Source organism: Coptis chinensis, chromosome 9, assembly GCF_015680905.1.
Source record: "Coptis chinensis isolate HL-2020 chromosome 9, ASM1568090v1, whole genome shotgun sequence".
Taxonomy (NCBI): Eukaryota; Viridiplantae; Streptophyta; class Magnoliopsida; order Ranunculales; family Ranunculaceae; genus Coptis; species Coptis chinensis.
In genome coordinates, this window is record NC_141464.1 from 46,067,856 (window position 1) to 46,082,596 (window position 14,741).

General features: G+C 37.9%; 1 long non-coding RNA gene across 1 annotated transcript; it reads left to right on the plus strand.

Moving 5' to 3' along the window:
• The first annotated feature begins 5,443 nt into the window (after nucleotides 1–5,443).
• LOC147476285 (uncharacterized) lies at nucleotides 5,444–10,745 on the plus strand. The gene is made up of 3 exons (XR_015209446.1): nucleotides 5,444–5,534; nucleotides 5,665–5,766; nucleotides 10,651–10,745. It is a non-coding gene; the product is annotated as an uncharacterized LOC147476285 (long non-coding RNA).
• Nucleotides 10,746–14,741: the final 3,996 nt, after the last annotated feature.

Genomic DNA, 14,741 nt, shown 5'->3' on the forward strand with positions numbered 1-14,741 from the left:
GCCCAATCGGGAACATGCACCAACCCGGGCCATACAAATGACAGATTATCTCCATCTTTGGGCCTGATCCAACAAATTCATCCCCAATCAACATCAACATCACAAATCAAAGCACTCCTAATCATCATATCTCCTTCACCGATCTCACTCTCCCACCACCCCTAAAGACTGCGGACATAACCCTACCACCACCACCTATCTATCCAAATATCATATCAAAATCTCGCAGACAAAATAAGGGGAAAGGGATCTTTATTGAACCCAAAGACAAACCTCTGAAGAAAAGAAAAATTGCAACCCCCAAAAAAATAGAAAAAGAATCAGCAAATCAAAAAAACAAAAAGCTCAAATCATCAACTGAGTATTCCCCTTATATTCCATCATCCCCTGTTACTGAAGCTAGCACAGAAGTGAGATCTGATGCTCAAAGTACAAATCCATCCCTCCCTCCACTCCGCATCTCAGACTTCCCCATTGAACACATATGGGAATTAATCACAAATCCGGAGGTCAATCGTCTCTTGCTATCACAAGGAGTGGTGCTCCATTCCCTCTGGGGAGGGGAAAAGTGGAATAATGAACAAGAAAACTCAGATGTCACGCGAAATGAAGAAACTATGGTGGATGCTAATCAGATCCACCCCCAAATGCAACCTCCTCCTTCCATTTTTGATTTTGAAATCTTGGAAGAAGCTACTCTCAACCCATCGTGATCCCTCTGTTGAAACAAGCAATTCGGATCTCTCTCTTTGGGAATAGATATGCCTGGATCTTATGATCAGCTGCAGGAGGTGGTCACTGCTTCTTTTCTCCATGAACAGGTAGTTTATTCATGTCTTGCCATGTTTAGTTACCACTCTATCACTAACTCATCTTTGTTATATACCTACTCATCTCTTATCCAGGCTCCTCTATCCTATTATTCTTTTAATATAGATCTATGTACTACCTGCTCTTTCACACCTCACTCAGTTTCTTTTAGTCTATGTGTATCTTTTAGTCTTTATATGTGGGACAATTCATCTCCTCCTCTTTTAATCTCATCTCTTATTATAACATGTTTCTGTTACATCTTTTTAGTTTTCATCAATCTCAAAGTTGGTTGGTATGTATATTTGTATGATATCAGTTATCATTATATCTGTTGGATTTTATCTGATTGGTGGTTAGTGATGGACGGACCGTAATCAGTCTCGATGTGGTCATATGAAGACAATCAGTTGGAATTGTAGAGGGTGTGGAGGTCAATCCACTATTAGGCAAATAAAAAACCTTATATCTAAGGAGAACCCTGATATTATTTTCCTATCTGAAACAAAATCCAAATCACAACACATGCAGTATCTTTCTAACATTCTCAACTACCCCTTCTTTTTCTCTATTCCTGCTATTAATTCTGCTGGAGGTCTTTGCCTCATGTGGAAAGCAGGGCTCCATGTTAATATTCTCAACTCTTCTCTAAACCATATCACTACTTCTATCACCTATGGTAATCTCCACATTCCATGGACTGCATGTTTCTTCTATGGAAGTCCCTACAAACCAAAAGACAACAGTTGGAATCCCATTAGACAGTTAAGCTCATCTCAACAACCCATTCTCATCATTGGAGATATGAATATCATTCTATCAGCTGAGGAACAACAAGGGGGTAGGGATTATGAATTCATAGATGGTTATCCAGCTCATGATATCATCAGAGACCAAGGCTTGTTAGACCTAGGTTTCAAAGGTTCCCCTTTCACTTGGTCTAATAAAAGAGTTGCTACTGATAACATACAAAAAAGATTGGACAGAGCTCTCTCAAACTCAGAATGCCACCTTCTCTTCCCAAATGCTACTCTCCATCATCTTCCAGCTATTGAATCTGATCACTGTCCTATTCTTCTTAATACTCACCCCACATCTCTATCAACTGCCACTCCTTTTAAATTTCATCACATGTGGATAGATCACCCTGACTATTCCGACATCATATCTATGGCCTGGCATAGGGTCCCACTTACTCTTCATCCATCCCTGCACTCTGTCTCTAAACACCTTGCTTCCACCAAAAAAGCTCTCAAAATTTGGAACCAGTCCACTTTTGGAAATATTTTTCACCAACTCTCTTTATTAAACAATAAAATTGCTTGCATTCAATCCAAAGCTCCTTCTAAAGAGAATGTTAACTTGGAACATAAAGCCCTTTCTGATCTTGACCATCTCCTTGCCAGTGAAGAAAAATTTTGGAAGCAAAAATCTAATGACAAAGACATCCTTGAAGGAGATCGGAATACTAAATACTTCCATATTAAAACTCTGAGACATAGACACTTTAATAAAATTGTGACTATTAAAAACTCCGATGGGGTCCAGGTCTCCACCCACTCTGAGATTGGTTCCACTGTTCTCTCTCATTTCAAATCTATCCTCTCTGACAACCTAGAGGGTAACATTCAACCCATTCAAAATCTCTTCCCTAAATCTATCTCCTTCAATGATAACAATGTTATTCTTTGCCCTGTTACTATTGAAGAGGTTAAAGAGGTTATCTTCAGTATCGGAGGCCTTAATGCTCCCGGTCCTGATGGCTTCCCAGCCATCTTCTACCAAGATTCTTGGGACATTGTGGGGCATGATGTTCATAAAATGGTCAAAGATTTTTTTTTTGAAGGTCACTCTCTAGAACACATAAATCACACTAACATTGCTCTTATTCCCAAGATTCCCAACCCAGCTATTTGCAGTGACTTCAGACCCATCAGTCTTTGTAATATCTCCTATAAGATAATCTCCAAACTTCTTTCAAAAAGAATAAAAAACAGTGTGTCTAAGTGCATCTCTCCTTTTCAAAGTGCCTTTGTTCCCAATAGGCAGATTACTGACAATATCATCATGGCTCATGAGATCATGCATACTCTTAAACATAAGAAAGGTAAGGATGGGCTTATGGCTATTAAGCTAGATATGTCAAAGGCTTTTGACAGAGTTAACTGGAAATCTCTTCTTCACACCCTTACATCCTTAGGTTTCGATTATAAAATTGTCCACCTCATTCATCAATGCATCACCTCCCCTCATTTTTCACCTTTAATCAATGGAAACCCTTTTGGTCACTTTAAGTCTTCTAGAGGTCTTCGTCAAGGAGACCCTCTCTCCCCTATCCTTTTTATCCTTTGCATGGAAGTTCTGTCTAGGATTCTGCAACAAAAAATAGAGGAAAATAATCTACATGGCATCTCTATCTCCAGAAAGAGTAGTCCTATCTCACACTTGCTTTTTGCTGATGATGCATTCATTTTCTGTAGGGCCAATCTAGATGACACTAGAGCACTCCTAGATGCTCTAAAGACCTTCTGTTCCATCACTGGTCAGGAAATCAACTTTGAAAAATCTGGGGTACATTTTAGTAAGAACACTGGTCCTGATATTGCTTTAGACATAAGACACCTGCTTAACATGAGAAGTATTCATATTGGTGAAAAATACTTGGGGTCTCCTTTATTTTTAGGACAACCTAAGTCTGTGATTTTCAATGGTCTTATCACTAAAGTCAACTCTAGGATAGCAGGTTGGAAGAGTAAGTTCTCCCAGGCAGCAAGAACTATACTCATAAAATCTATCTCCTCTCGCTATTCGGTCTTTCACATGAGTACTTTCTTACTGCCAAATAATGTTACTAACACCATTAATGCTCTACAGAGAGACTTTTGGTGGGGCACAGGAAATGGTAAATCTAGACCCTTATATCTTAAAACTTGGAATTCTATCTGCCAGTCAAAAAAAAATGGAGGTCTAGGTATCAGAAATATGGAATTGGACAATAAAGCTCATCTAACTAGAACTTTCTGGTACATTGTTTCTAATCCCTCTTCTCTCTTATTTCAACAGTTGAGAGGTAAGTACTTTAACTCTTCTGTAAATATGCTGAATAGTGAACTCAAACCAGGTTCTTCTTGGTTCTGGCAAGGTATGCATCATATTAAATCCCTCATTGTTGATAACTCTATGTGGCAAGTTGGTTTGGGGAACAACATTCATATTTGGAAGGACTCCTGGATTCCAGGGAGTCCTAAGGGTCAGGTAACATCTCTACCACCTCCTTACCAAGACTCTAAGTATGTGTCTGATCTCATTTTACACTCCTCTAGAAGTTGGAACATCCCTCTTCTCAACTATCTCTTTGACACACACACTAGTCAGTTAATTCAAAATATTTATCTTTCAAAGTATCAATTAGAAGATAAAATCAAGTGGAATCTGACTAAAAATGGCAAACACTCTGTCAAATCTATGTATCATAACATCATTGCACACATATCATCCAGCACTCATACAAAAAGCAATCTTGCTTTTTGGAAAAAAACAAACTACCCCCGAGCATCTCTGCATGTATGGAAATGTTATTATGACTGTCTCCCTAATAGAGTCCACCTGGCAAAAAATTTCTTTATCCCTGATAAATCTTGTCTTCTCGCAACATGCGACTGAAAAGTATACATCACCTCCTCTTATGTTGTCTTGTTACGTAAACTTATGGTACTTTTCTCCATGGCATCTCAAATTATCTGTTTTTGAAAAATTTACACATCACACAATGGATAGACCTATGGTTTAATCCACCATCAACATGGCCTATAGAACCGGACATCCGGATCGAAGTTTCGTCTCTATCTAAATCGCCATATATGGTTTGAAAGATGCAATGTCTTGCATACCAAAATGCAACCTAACTTGTTTAAACTGCAGATGTTAGTCAACAAGTTCTTCCAATTACCTACTCACTTGGAAGTCAAAACTCCTATAATGCGAAGGCCCGGTGATTCCCAAACAGGCATTTTGGACTCCACCATATTCCAATTTCTTCAAACTCAACACTAATGCTTCCTTTGTTAAAGGGAAACAATCTAGCTATGGCTATGTACTTCAAAATTCTAAGGGTGATTTTATTGCTGCAGGACTTGGGCATGGGTAGGACCTCACAGCAGAAGATGCAAAAAGCCAAGGAATGCTCCAAGCAATCATTTGGAGCATGAAGTTTAGACTAATGCAACTGGAAGTTGAGACTGACTGCAAAAATGTCAGCTCTTTTTTGGAGAAGGGACAAGCCAATATCTCTTGGACTTCTCAACTATACCTTAATGATGCACTATCTAATTTGTCATTACTAGACAAAGTTAGCTTTAAATGGGTCAGCAGGACATGTAACAAAACTGCTCACACCATAGCTGTTTTTGGGAAACTACACTCTAACTCTGCAGAATGGATACTAAACCTCCCTTTATGGCTTAGGGACATTCTGCGAGAGGATTGAGTGGCTGTAAATGCAACCTCTGTAATACTTCCTTCTTAATATATATATATATCTGATGATGACTATCAAAAAAAAAAAAAAAAAAAAAAAAAAAAAAAAAAACATAAAGTTGCTTATCATTGATTGGATTTGTTAATTCGATCTGCAGAGTATTGCAATGGGGTTGATGATTCAGTCCCCACCATTGTTATGTCCAATTCTTGCGTTCTTTTTCCTTGGAAGTGCATATTCCTTTGATGTATGTATTACGTAGAAATCAAAACCTTTTTCTTTTCTTTTTAATATTTCCGGGATACATATGATATCTTGAAACGTATTTCTCTACTTAGATTTTTTTTTTGTTTCTTTTCTTGTTTTCTTTTTTGGAGCTTCCTTTTCTCAGATGGAAGACCAATGGACTTCTTGCTGCCATTTCATTGATCCTCGTAAGAGGACTTGCCCTCCCTATTGGCATCTTTGTGCACATCCAGGTAAATGACAAATATCTTACCTAATTGGTGTATAAGCTAATTTAAGAGGAAAACTTAAGTGTATGAAAGACTTCTCGTCATTTTCTATTTATTCAAATATAAGAGGAATTCTAGAAGGGCAATAAGGTAATTACATGATTAACAAAAGGAAATAACAATATTATCCCTGCTTACACTCCCCCTCAAGTTGGCCCATGAATATCACACATGCCCAGCTTGGATAAAACATCATAAAATAGTTTACTACTAACTGCCTTTGTGAGAAAATCTGCAAGCTACTGAGACGTCGGAACATATAACGCAGAAAATCTGTCTAGAAGTCACCTTCTTACGTAGAAAGTACCGATCTACCTCAATATTTTTGGTACGATCATGTTGCACAGGATTAGCCAAAATGCTAAGAGCAGACTGGTTGTCACAGTAAAGCGTCATAGGAAGAGAGACATGTAGATGGAGATCTCGTAGAAAACGCTTTAACCATATTAGCTCACACATACCTTGGGCCATTGTCCGATACTTTGATTCGGCACTAGACCTAGAAACAACATCTTGTTTCTTACTCTGCCATGTAACCAAATTACCACCAATAGTGGTAAAATACCCAGAAGTAGATCGACGGTCAGATCTACAACCTGCATAGTCAGCATCAGTCCACGCCTCAACCCGAGAATGACCATTATCTCGAAATAAGATGCCACGTCCAAGACAACCCTTGAGATAACGGAGCACACGAATAGCTGCCTGAAGATGAGGAAGACGCGGCTTATACATAAACTGACTGAGAATGCTAACCACATATGTAATATCAGGACGAGTAAGAGAAAGATAAAGGAGCTTCCCAAGAAGTCATTGATACTGACCAATATCTTCCAACAACTCCCCATCGTAGTCGGCTAGGTGATAGTTTTGTTCAAGAGGTGTCTCAGTAGGACGACAAGCAAGTTGCCTTGAAGCAGAAAGAATATCAAGAATATACTTTCTCTGTGAGATAAAAATACCAGAACTAGAGCGTGCAACCTCAATCCCGAGGAAGTAACGCAAGGGACCAAGGTCTTTCACCTGAAAGCGGGTACTAAGATAGGATTTCAGGTCACTAATACCCTGAACATCATCGCCGGTAATAACAATGTCGTTCACATAAACAAGCAACACAACAAGTTGCGTACCAGAATGTTGAAGAAATAGGGTGTGGTTAGCTTGACTCTAAACATATCCATATGCAATCATGGCTGTATCAAATGTATCAGCTCAAGTACGAGGAGACTGCTTAAGTCCATAGATAGACTTCTTCAACCGACACACTAACCCTGAAGTTGAAGAAGAACAACAAAAACCAGGTGGTGGAGACATATAAACCTCTTCTTGTAAAGTCCCATTAAGAAAGGCATTTTTCACATCCATTTGAAAAAGGGGCCAGGACTTGGATGCATCCAGAGAAAAGATAACTCAGATCGTATTCATCTTGGCCACAGGAGTAAATGTCTCTTGATAATCAACCCCATGAATCTGGGCATACCCTTTAGCAACCAACCAAGCTTTGTACCTACTAACTGTTCCATCTGGATTTTGTTTGACTGTGAAAACCCATTTACACGCACCCAACCTGCGCTACACCCAGGCGGAAGAGAAACCAATGCCCAAGTATGATTAACCTCCAAGGCATGTAACTCCTCCAACATCGCAGCCTTCCAATGAGGTTGGGCCAATGCCTCTGCCACTGTATGTGGTATGTCAACCAAGGAGAGAGATGCCATAAAAGATCTGTAACTAGGAGACAAACGATGATCTGAAGTATAATCAGTGATAGAATAAGCCACTGTATTACAATATCTAGCAGGCAACCATGCAGTGCGCTTCTCTTTCCGATCAGCAATAGGTGGAGTATCAATTCTATCACTAACTGGTTAATCAACATCAATATGAACCGGTACAGTAGGAGTAGGAGAGAGCTCAATACCTGGTAAAGGTGAATCAGTGGCAAGTGGTGAACCTGGAGAGCAGGCAGAAGGTGCTCGACAGTCTGGGGGTAGAGGTTGGCGCCCTGGGTATCGTCTAGTATAGACATGTAAAGGTGGTGGAACCAAAGGTGAAACTAGATGAGAGACCAGAGGCTCTAGCTGAACGCTCAGCAGAAGTGGTAAGGAAATAGAACACATAGATAAATCCATGGTAGGAAAAGGATGAACTGGAAAACACTCCCCCTGAGATAGAACATCGCCTGAAAAGAATGGTGCCTGTTCAAAGAAGGTAACATCCATGGAGGTAAAACATCGATGCGATGAGGGGTGATAACACCGATAGCCCTTCTGAGTATGAGAGTAACCCAATAACACACATTTCAAGGCACGAAGATCTAGTTTAGAGATAGAACCAGTGACTTGGATGAAACAGACACACCCATAGACACAAGGTGGAACCTGAAAAGCAGGACGATCAGGATGAATAATAGAATACGGGGTGCAAAAGCCAAGAGCTCGAGAGGGAGATTAGTTAATGAGGTACACCGCTGTAAGTACAACATTAGACCAGAAACACGAAGGAACATTCAAAATTATTTTTTTACAGAAATTCATGGAGAGGGTTTTGTAGACCTATACAATAAGAAGATATTCACAATAAAATAGTAAAAAAAAAATAATGCTTTGAGATAAAACTATGCACATTCCACTTGAAGGGAACATTCGGCTAAAAGAGGTGAAGTATTTAGGAGAACTGAAGAATTTACTGGAGAGATTGGGTGTTGTCTCTGAGTATATTGTTAAAGTTCCAAAACAATGTATATGGGGGAAACCTCAAAGAGGGATGAAGAAGTTAAATACTAATGGATCACTGAAAGAAGAGAATGGAAGTATTGGTGGTATAATTCGAGATTCAGAAGGCATAGTACTGCTAGCTTATATTGGAGCAGGAGGGTTAAATTCAATTTTATTAATCCAAGAACTGAAAGCCATTTTGGTAGGACTACAGGGTTGCTTGAAGATTCAAATACTCAGAGTTGAGGTTGCCTCTGACTCATTGAGAGCAGTAAATATTTTGAAGGGTAAGGAAAGAACCCCATGGAAATGTGAAGATATAACTATGGCTATAAGAGAGTTGCTGCACCGATTTGAAATGGTTAGTTTCATTCATGTATATAGAGAAGCTAATAGGATTGCATATTACCTTGCTTCTTTAGCAAAGGAAATTGTAATAGAGTACTTTGTACCTCCCCTGAACGTGGATCTTATGAACATTGTAGAAGAGGGTAAGGAAGGCTTTATATATCTTAGAACGTAATACAGGTAGAGGTAAGCCATAACCTCAGCTATAAAAAAAAAAAAAAAATGTCTAGACACAGTAGTCGCCTCTACCAAATTACTAGTTGTAGCTGATAAATATTTATTTGGAGTATTTACGCTTTGGTCCTATTATTAATAGCGATTTTAGGTTTTGGTCATACTTTTCAAATTAATTAGGCTTTAGTAATACTTTTTTCGTGAGTCAACATAGTTGACCTTGGTCATTCTGTTTGTTTTTATCAATATGGCCAGAATACCCCTCATCGTGTGACCAAAGCCCAATATCGCAATTAATAGTAGGACTAAACCCTAAATACCCCAAACTTTTTTCTTCTAAAATGCCACACTTGAAAACAACATTTGGAGGAACAAATTGAAGTGGCATCAGATTAAGGCAGTCCGTCTTCTAATTAATGTAGAGGGACAAATGGTTCACCACTACATCGACTAATGGGTCATCACTAAGCAAAATATTATACAGTTGTGATGCTTGACCAAATTCTCAAAGTACACAATTCTTTTGGAAGGGATTAACAAAAACAAGTAGTCCAAACTCCAGAAACAATGATGACCAATCATGAAATTCTTCAGGAGTTAGATGATGAGCACATATAAAGTAAAACGTGTAAGGATCATATTAGGGGATAGTGTACCAAAAAATTGAAGGCTTTTGAAATGGATAAGAGTACCGCATGTTCAACAGTTCAACACATGTGGTTATGGCTAGTTCTTGGCCGATTGTTTGTGAAATAAAAGAAAGAAGCAGATGTTGGTTTCATAGTAACTGAAGAGAGACAGAGTGCATATTATACCTATTTTTTAATCTTAATTTCACACCAGTTAATGCATTATACTTTTGAGCATATACGGTCTTATAAACCATTCTGATACATTCCAATGTACTTCGACAATGACCGTTGCATGCTCAACTTGATCTGGCCTTAGCCTCATTTTAGTTGAAGTAGTAAGTGGTGGTGATACTCAATTGAAAGAAACTGAATCTCACAACTCCAAATATTGTTTTCAAGAGTTTGGTTTTTAGAAGAAAAAGGTTTGGGGTATTTAAACTTTATTCCTATTATTAATAGCGATATTAGGTTTTTGTCACACGACAAGGGACGAGTGGTATTCTGGCCATATTGATAAAAATAGGTAGAATGACCAAGGTCAACTACGTTGACTTACGGTCAAGGAAAAAAGTAAGACTAAAGCCTAATTAATTTGAAAAGTGTGACCAAACTCTAATATCTCTATTAATAGTAGGACTAAAGCTTAAATATTCCTATTTATTTGTATACGAAATATGTAACAACAGTGAGATAAATAAACTAAATAAAGAGGTAATAGGTAACGCATGCTCATGGTTTGGAACTTCTACTAATATCGAAGCGACATTACATTTCAGAATCACCTAGATACTTAATACCATCACTATTTTGCAAAATCATCCTTGCATGCCTTACTTAATACGAGCAAATAAAGTCAAAACACTTTACCAAAATAAAAAATAAAAACAATCAAGCCAATAACATTCCTACTTAGTTGTTTATGTTGTTGTTCATTTGATTTTGGAAATGATGAAAGTTGCTTTGGTAATGGATTTCAGAAATATGTGCTCGGGAGGCCGGTAGCCTTTACAAAGTCATTGATTTTTGGGTCATCATTCACGTGCTTGTTGATACTTGTTATTGCATAAGGTAACACATTTCTTATGTTTATTCACCCCTCTTGTTATATGTACTTTGAATTGAATTAGAAACCTTCCAGTATAGTACATTATATACTAGGGTATGCCCGTGCCTACGGCCCGCGAGACCTCGACGCGCCTGCGACATTACCCCAACAACTCATCGCGCCTTCGTCGCAAGGCGTACACGCATCTTAGGCGTAAAATATTCGGCACAAGACCAGCGAAACAACTCAATTTATAAATACAGCCGCAAGGCCATCCCAATTACCCATTATCTATAAGCCCAAATCAATTGGAGGCGCTAACAGTTTATGGGCTAGCCCAACAATTTATAAGTCCAGCTGCAATTGTTGACTTTTGGTTGATTTTTGGATAGATCCCATAGTATTGATTACACTTAACAAAATTACACAAACTCTCCAAACACTTGGATCTGCCATGTCACAACTTAGAAAAGACAATGGCAACCATTGGATGGAGTCTCTATGGGCTCCACACCATTGCTTTTTATTAGATAGATAAACTAGTTGTGACTCATAACCTATGTCTAACCAAACTCTTGCTTCGTGCGCACCTTCACTTGCACGAAGAGTTACATATTCGATGCAATTCTGCTGGTCTACAAACAACCAAATCAAAACTTTTTGTCTTTTAAGTCCTAAGCGTTGTTTCGAAACTCTAATCATTTTTTTTTATTGGGTCCGGAACCTGTAACCAGTGTATATGTTAGATAATGATCCCATGCACCCTGGTGAATTCACGACGGTGATCACAAAACTTGATACTGCTCAGGGGTATTATTAGGAAATCAAAATATGCTTGCTTATCCTAGGAATTATCAATCAAGGTCATGATGATTCACTACTAGAATTGTGATTTAACTTTATGGCCCATATACCTATTATGCCTGTATTGCTAACGAATTAAAATTACAAAGATATCACAACTTCAGACCTTAACAAGTATCTAACTTACAATAAAGATGATATTGCGCATTAATATCTATTAAACATTATACCAATGGATGATAAGTGGAGAGTCCTAAGAAAATTTACGATATATATTGCAAGCCCTCACCCAGACTATAGCGAACATCTCAACACAACATGCCCCCTCACGCGCATCATTACTTGAACCTAACACATACATGAACACCATACTTGGGTGACGTGGAGTGAAGGGGCCTTTGTTCTAAACCCAATAGTCTTCTCCGATACCATATATGAACATCAACTTAAAAATTTGGTGATGAGTGAAGTGCTAGCTTTAGACTTCTATTGCGGGATTAACAATCTCAACATTCTCCCGTAACGCATCTACCAGGACTTAACTCTAACACGTACACTTCGCTAGGTGATGTTGAGCACAAAGAGGCCCTTGGGGACAGAGAAATTAGTTGATACCATCTTAAACAAGTACAATAGAGATATGGATCAGAAGAGAACAAGGTATAAAGGAGTATGGTGCAGTATATAACTAAATATCTTCAGTTTGGTTATTGGCTAAGCAACTGGTTTTGATAGGGTTATATACTAAAAACATTACTTTTGTATTAACTCTAATTCTTTATATTTTGAATGAAAATCATATGGGCAAATGTTATGCATATTATATATATTATTAGTTATATGCATGTGTCTAATACTTTATGTTGTAGATGATATGGTGTGTGGTGACACACAGAAGATCATATCATCAGTACCTTATAAAGTATAAGTAAATGTTCACAACCTAGATGGATTTGGACAAACCATTGGTAAGGTTGTAGTATAATATGGTGTTAGTCTATCTTGATTATAGGATTACACTAGTACACTTTGTGTGTATTGAACATGACCAAGTGAGGTTGTTTCTCTTTATATTGACTATATAAGAGAACAAACACCTCTGTTATTATGGATGCTTGTTTTCTTAATCCGGATATAATAATGGGCACTTATGTGCATTGTACATTGCTTTAAATCATCAATGAGTGAGATTTATTTGTGAATCAACAAACTCGATGGATTGGACAATGACATTGTATGTAAGGTGTGCTGTTGATTATAGAAGGAATCAGTGACCCGCAAGAAGTCGGGTTGATGATGTCCCCTTGAGGAGCTCATAAGGATTGTCATGTAAACCCTGCAGGTGGATTTATTCTGACATGACAATGAGGTTGAGTGGTACTACTCAAGGACATAAGAAGTTGATTAATGTAGTTGTTAGTAACTTGACTTAATCAACGGGCATTCGATATCTTAAACACGGGGAGATCAACAAGCATATAATATGGAGCCCATAAACGTAACACGTAATTTGGGATTAGAGCGGTAATGCAACAATGGCCTTTAATGGAATAAGCCATTTGTTGACGGACTTGGGCCGTGTGTTATGGGCGAACATGGGAAGCCCAAGCCCGTCAGGAGGCCCAACCCTAATTTCTCCTCATGGTCCCTGTTGTAGCCTATAAATAGAAACCCTTATCTCCTGGCCGAATTTACTATTCATCTTGATTGAAAAGAGAGGCAAGAAAAGTAGATCCAAAATTGGTTCTAGCTTTGTGAGAAAGAAAGGGGTTGGTAGATCGTTGCCCACACAACGTCCAATCTATTGAAAGAAATACAACAGAAGATCAAGAGGTTGATTCGGATTCGTAAAGCTTGGATTCTCAGAGTTATCTTAGCCAATCCAAAGGTATGAATTTCTAAACCAAAATCGTGAGAACCCATTAATTCCGCTGTGCATGGTTTTCACGGTTTGTAGAAATTTACATTATGAAATAATGGTTCCTACAGGTTTTTCATGTCGTTTGAGGCTCTTGACATACTAATATATATTTCGTCATAATATTTAATTATACAAGTATTGTTTCAATATTCTTTTGAACTAAAGGATGTACCTGATCACGATGGAGATAAAGCAACTGGATCAAAAAATTTCACGGTTCTCTTCGGGAGAGAAAAAGTAAGTACTTCTTTGTAATTATTCAGCCTTAATGTTTCAAAACATTGCAATGACCATGCATTGTTTCCCTACTTTGAAACTATAGTTTTATCCTGTTTTGTTATTGTCAAATTTTTGTGGTCATATGTGTTCTCATAGAGGTTCGGCCGAGATCCTTCGAGAACATATTTTTTGTTTCAAGTTGAAACCGACTTGTAATTGAAAACTTATAACATCTTGATATGTTAAAAAGTTAGAGTACTTCCTCTCTTTTCACAACTCATCTCTCTTCACATCTTGCACCAATCATTTATTGCCACATGTTATGATTTTTTTCTCATGTATTTTTTTTATTTTTTTTTTTTTGGTAAGTTTTGGGGTTGAGGCAGACCCCACCAGCTGTTTCATGTTTCATTAAAACAAATCAAAATGCTTATGAGCTTACAATCCACCCTAAGAGTAAGATCGTTACAGAGAAGTTCATTATATCTTTTTCTCACATTGGTCTTTACCAGTTACCTTCATCTAATTCGACATACTTTATGCCAATGAATGGAATATCACTTGCATTGGGTACCAAAACTGCCCCAAAAAACTATATAAATTTGTATATGAGGCCTACACCTGCTCCATATTAAGTTTTGACGATTTGGCGCCTAATTGAACAGGTATTTAGGCTCAGCACATTTTTGTTGATGATGGCATATGGTGTTGCTGTGGGAATAGGGGCATCATCCTCATTCTTGCTGAGCAAGCATGTAACGGTGAGTAACATGTTTAATCATAAAAACCTAAACATGCTGGAACCTTTAGGTCATTGTGTAAAAGTGTAGCACCAACCTATATACCCCAAATGCTATATATGTAGTTGTCGGAAGTAACAATTATTAAAATCACTACTTTATAGAAAATATTCTCATCGTTAGTTCTTCATAAGAAAAACCCTAAAATTCTCATCGTTAGTTCTCTCGATACCTTCTAACATCAATTCTACCCAAAAAGCTACTTGAAAGTCCTTTATCTATAATAGGGTTTTACAACAAAGCAAACCAATTAAAATATGTCATTTGATTATTTTATTA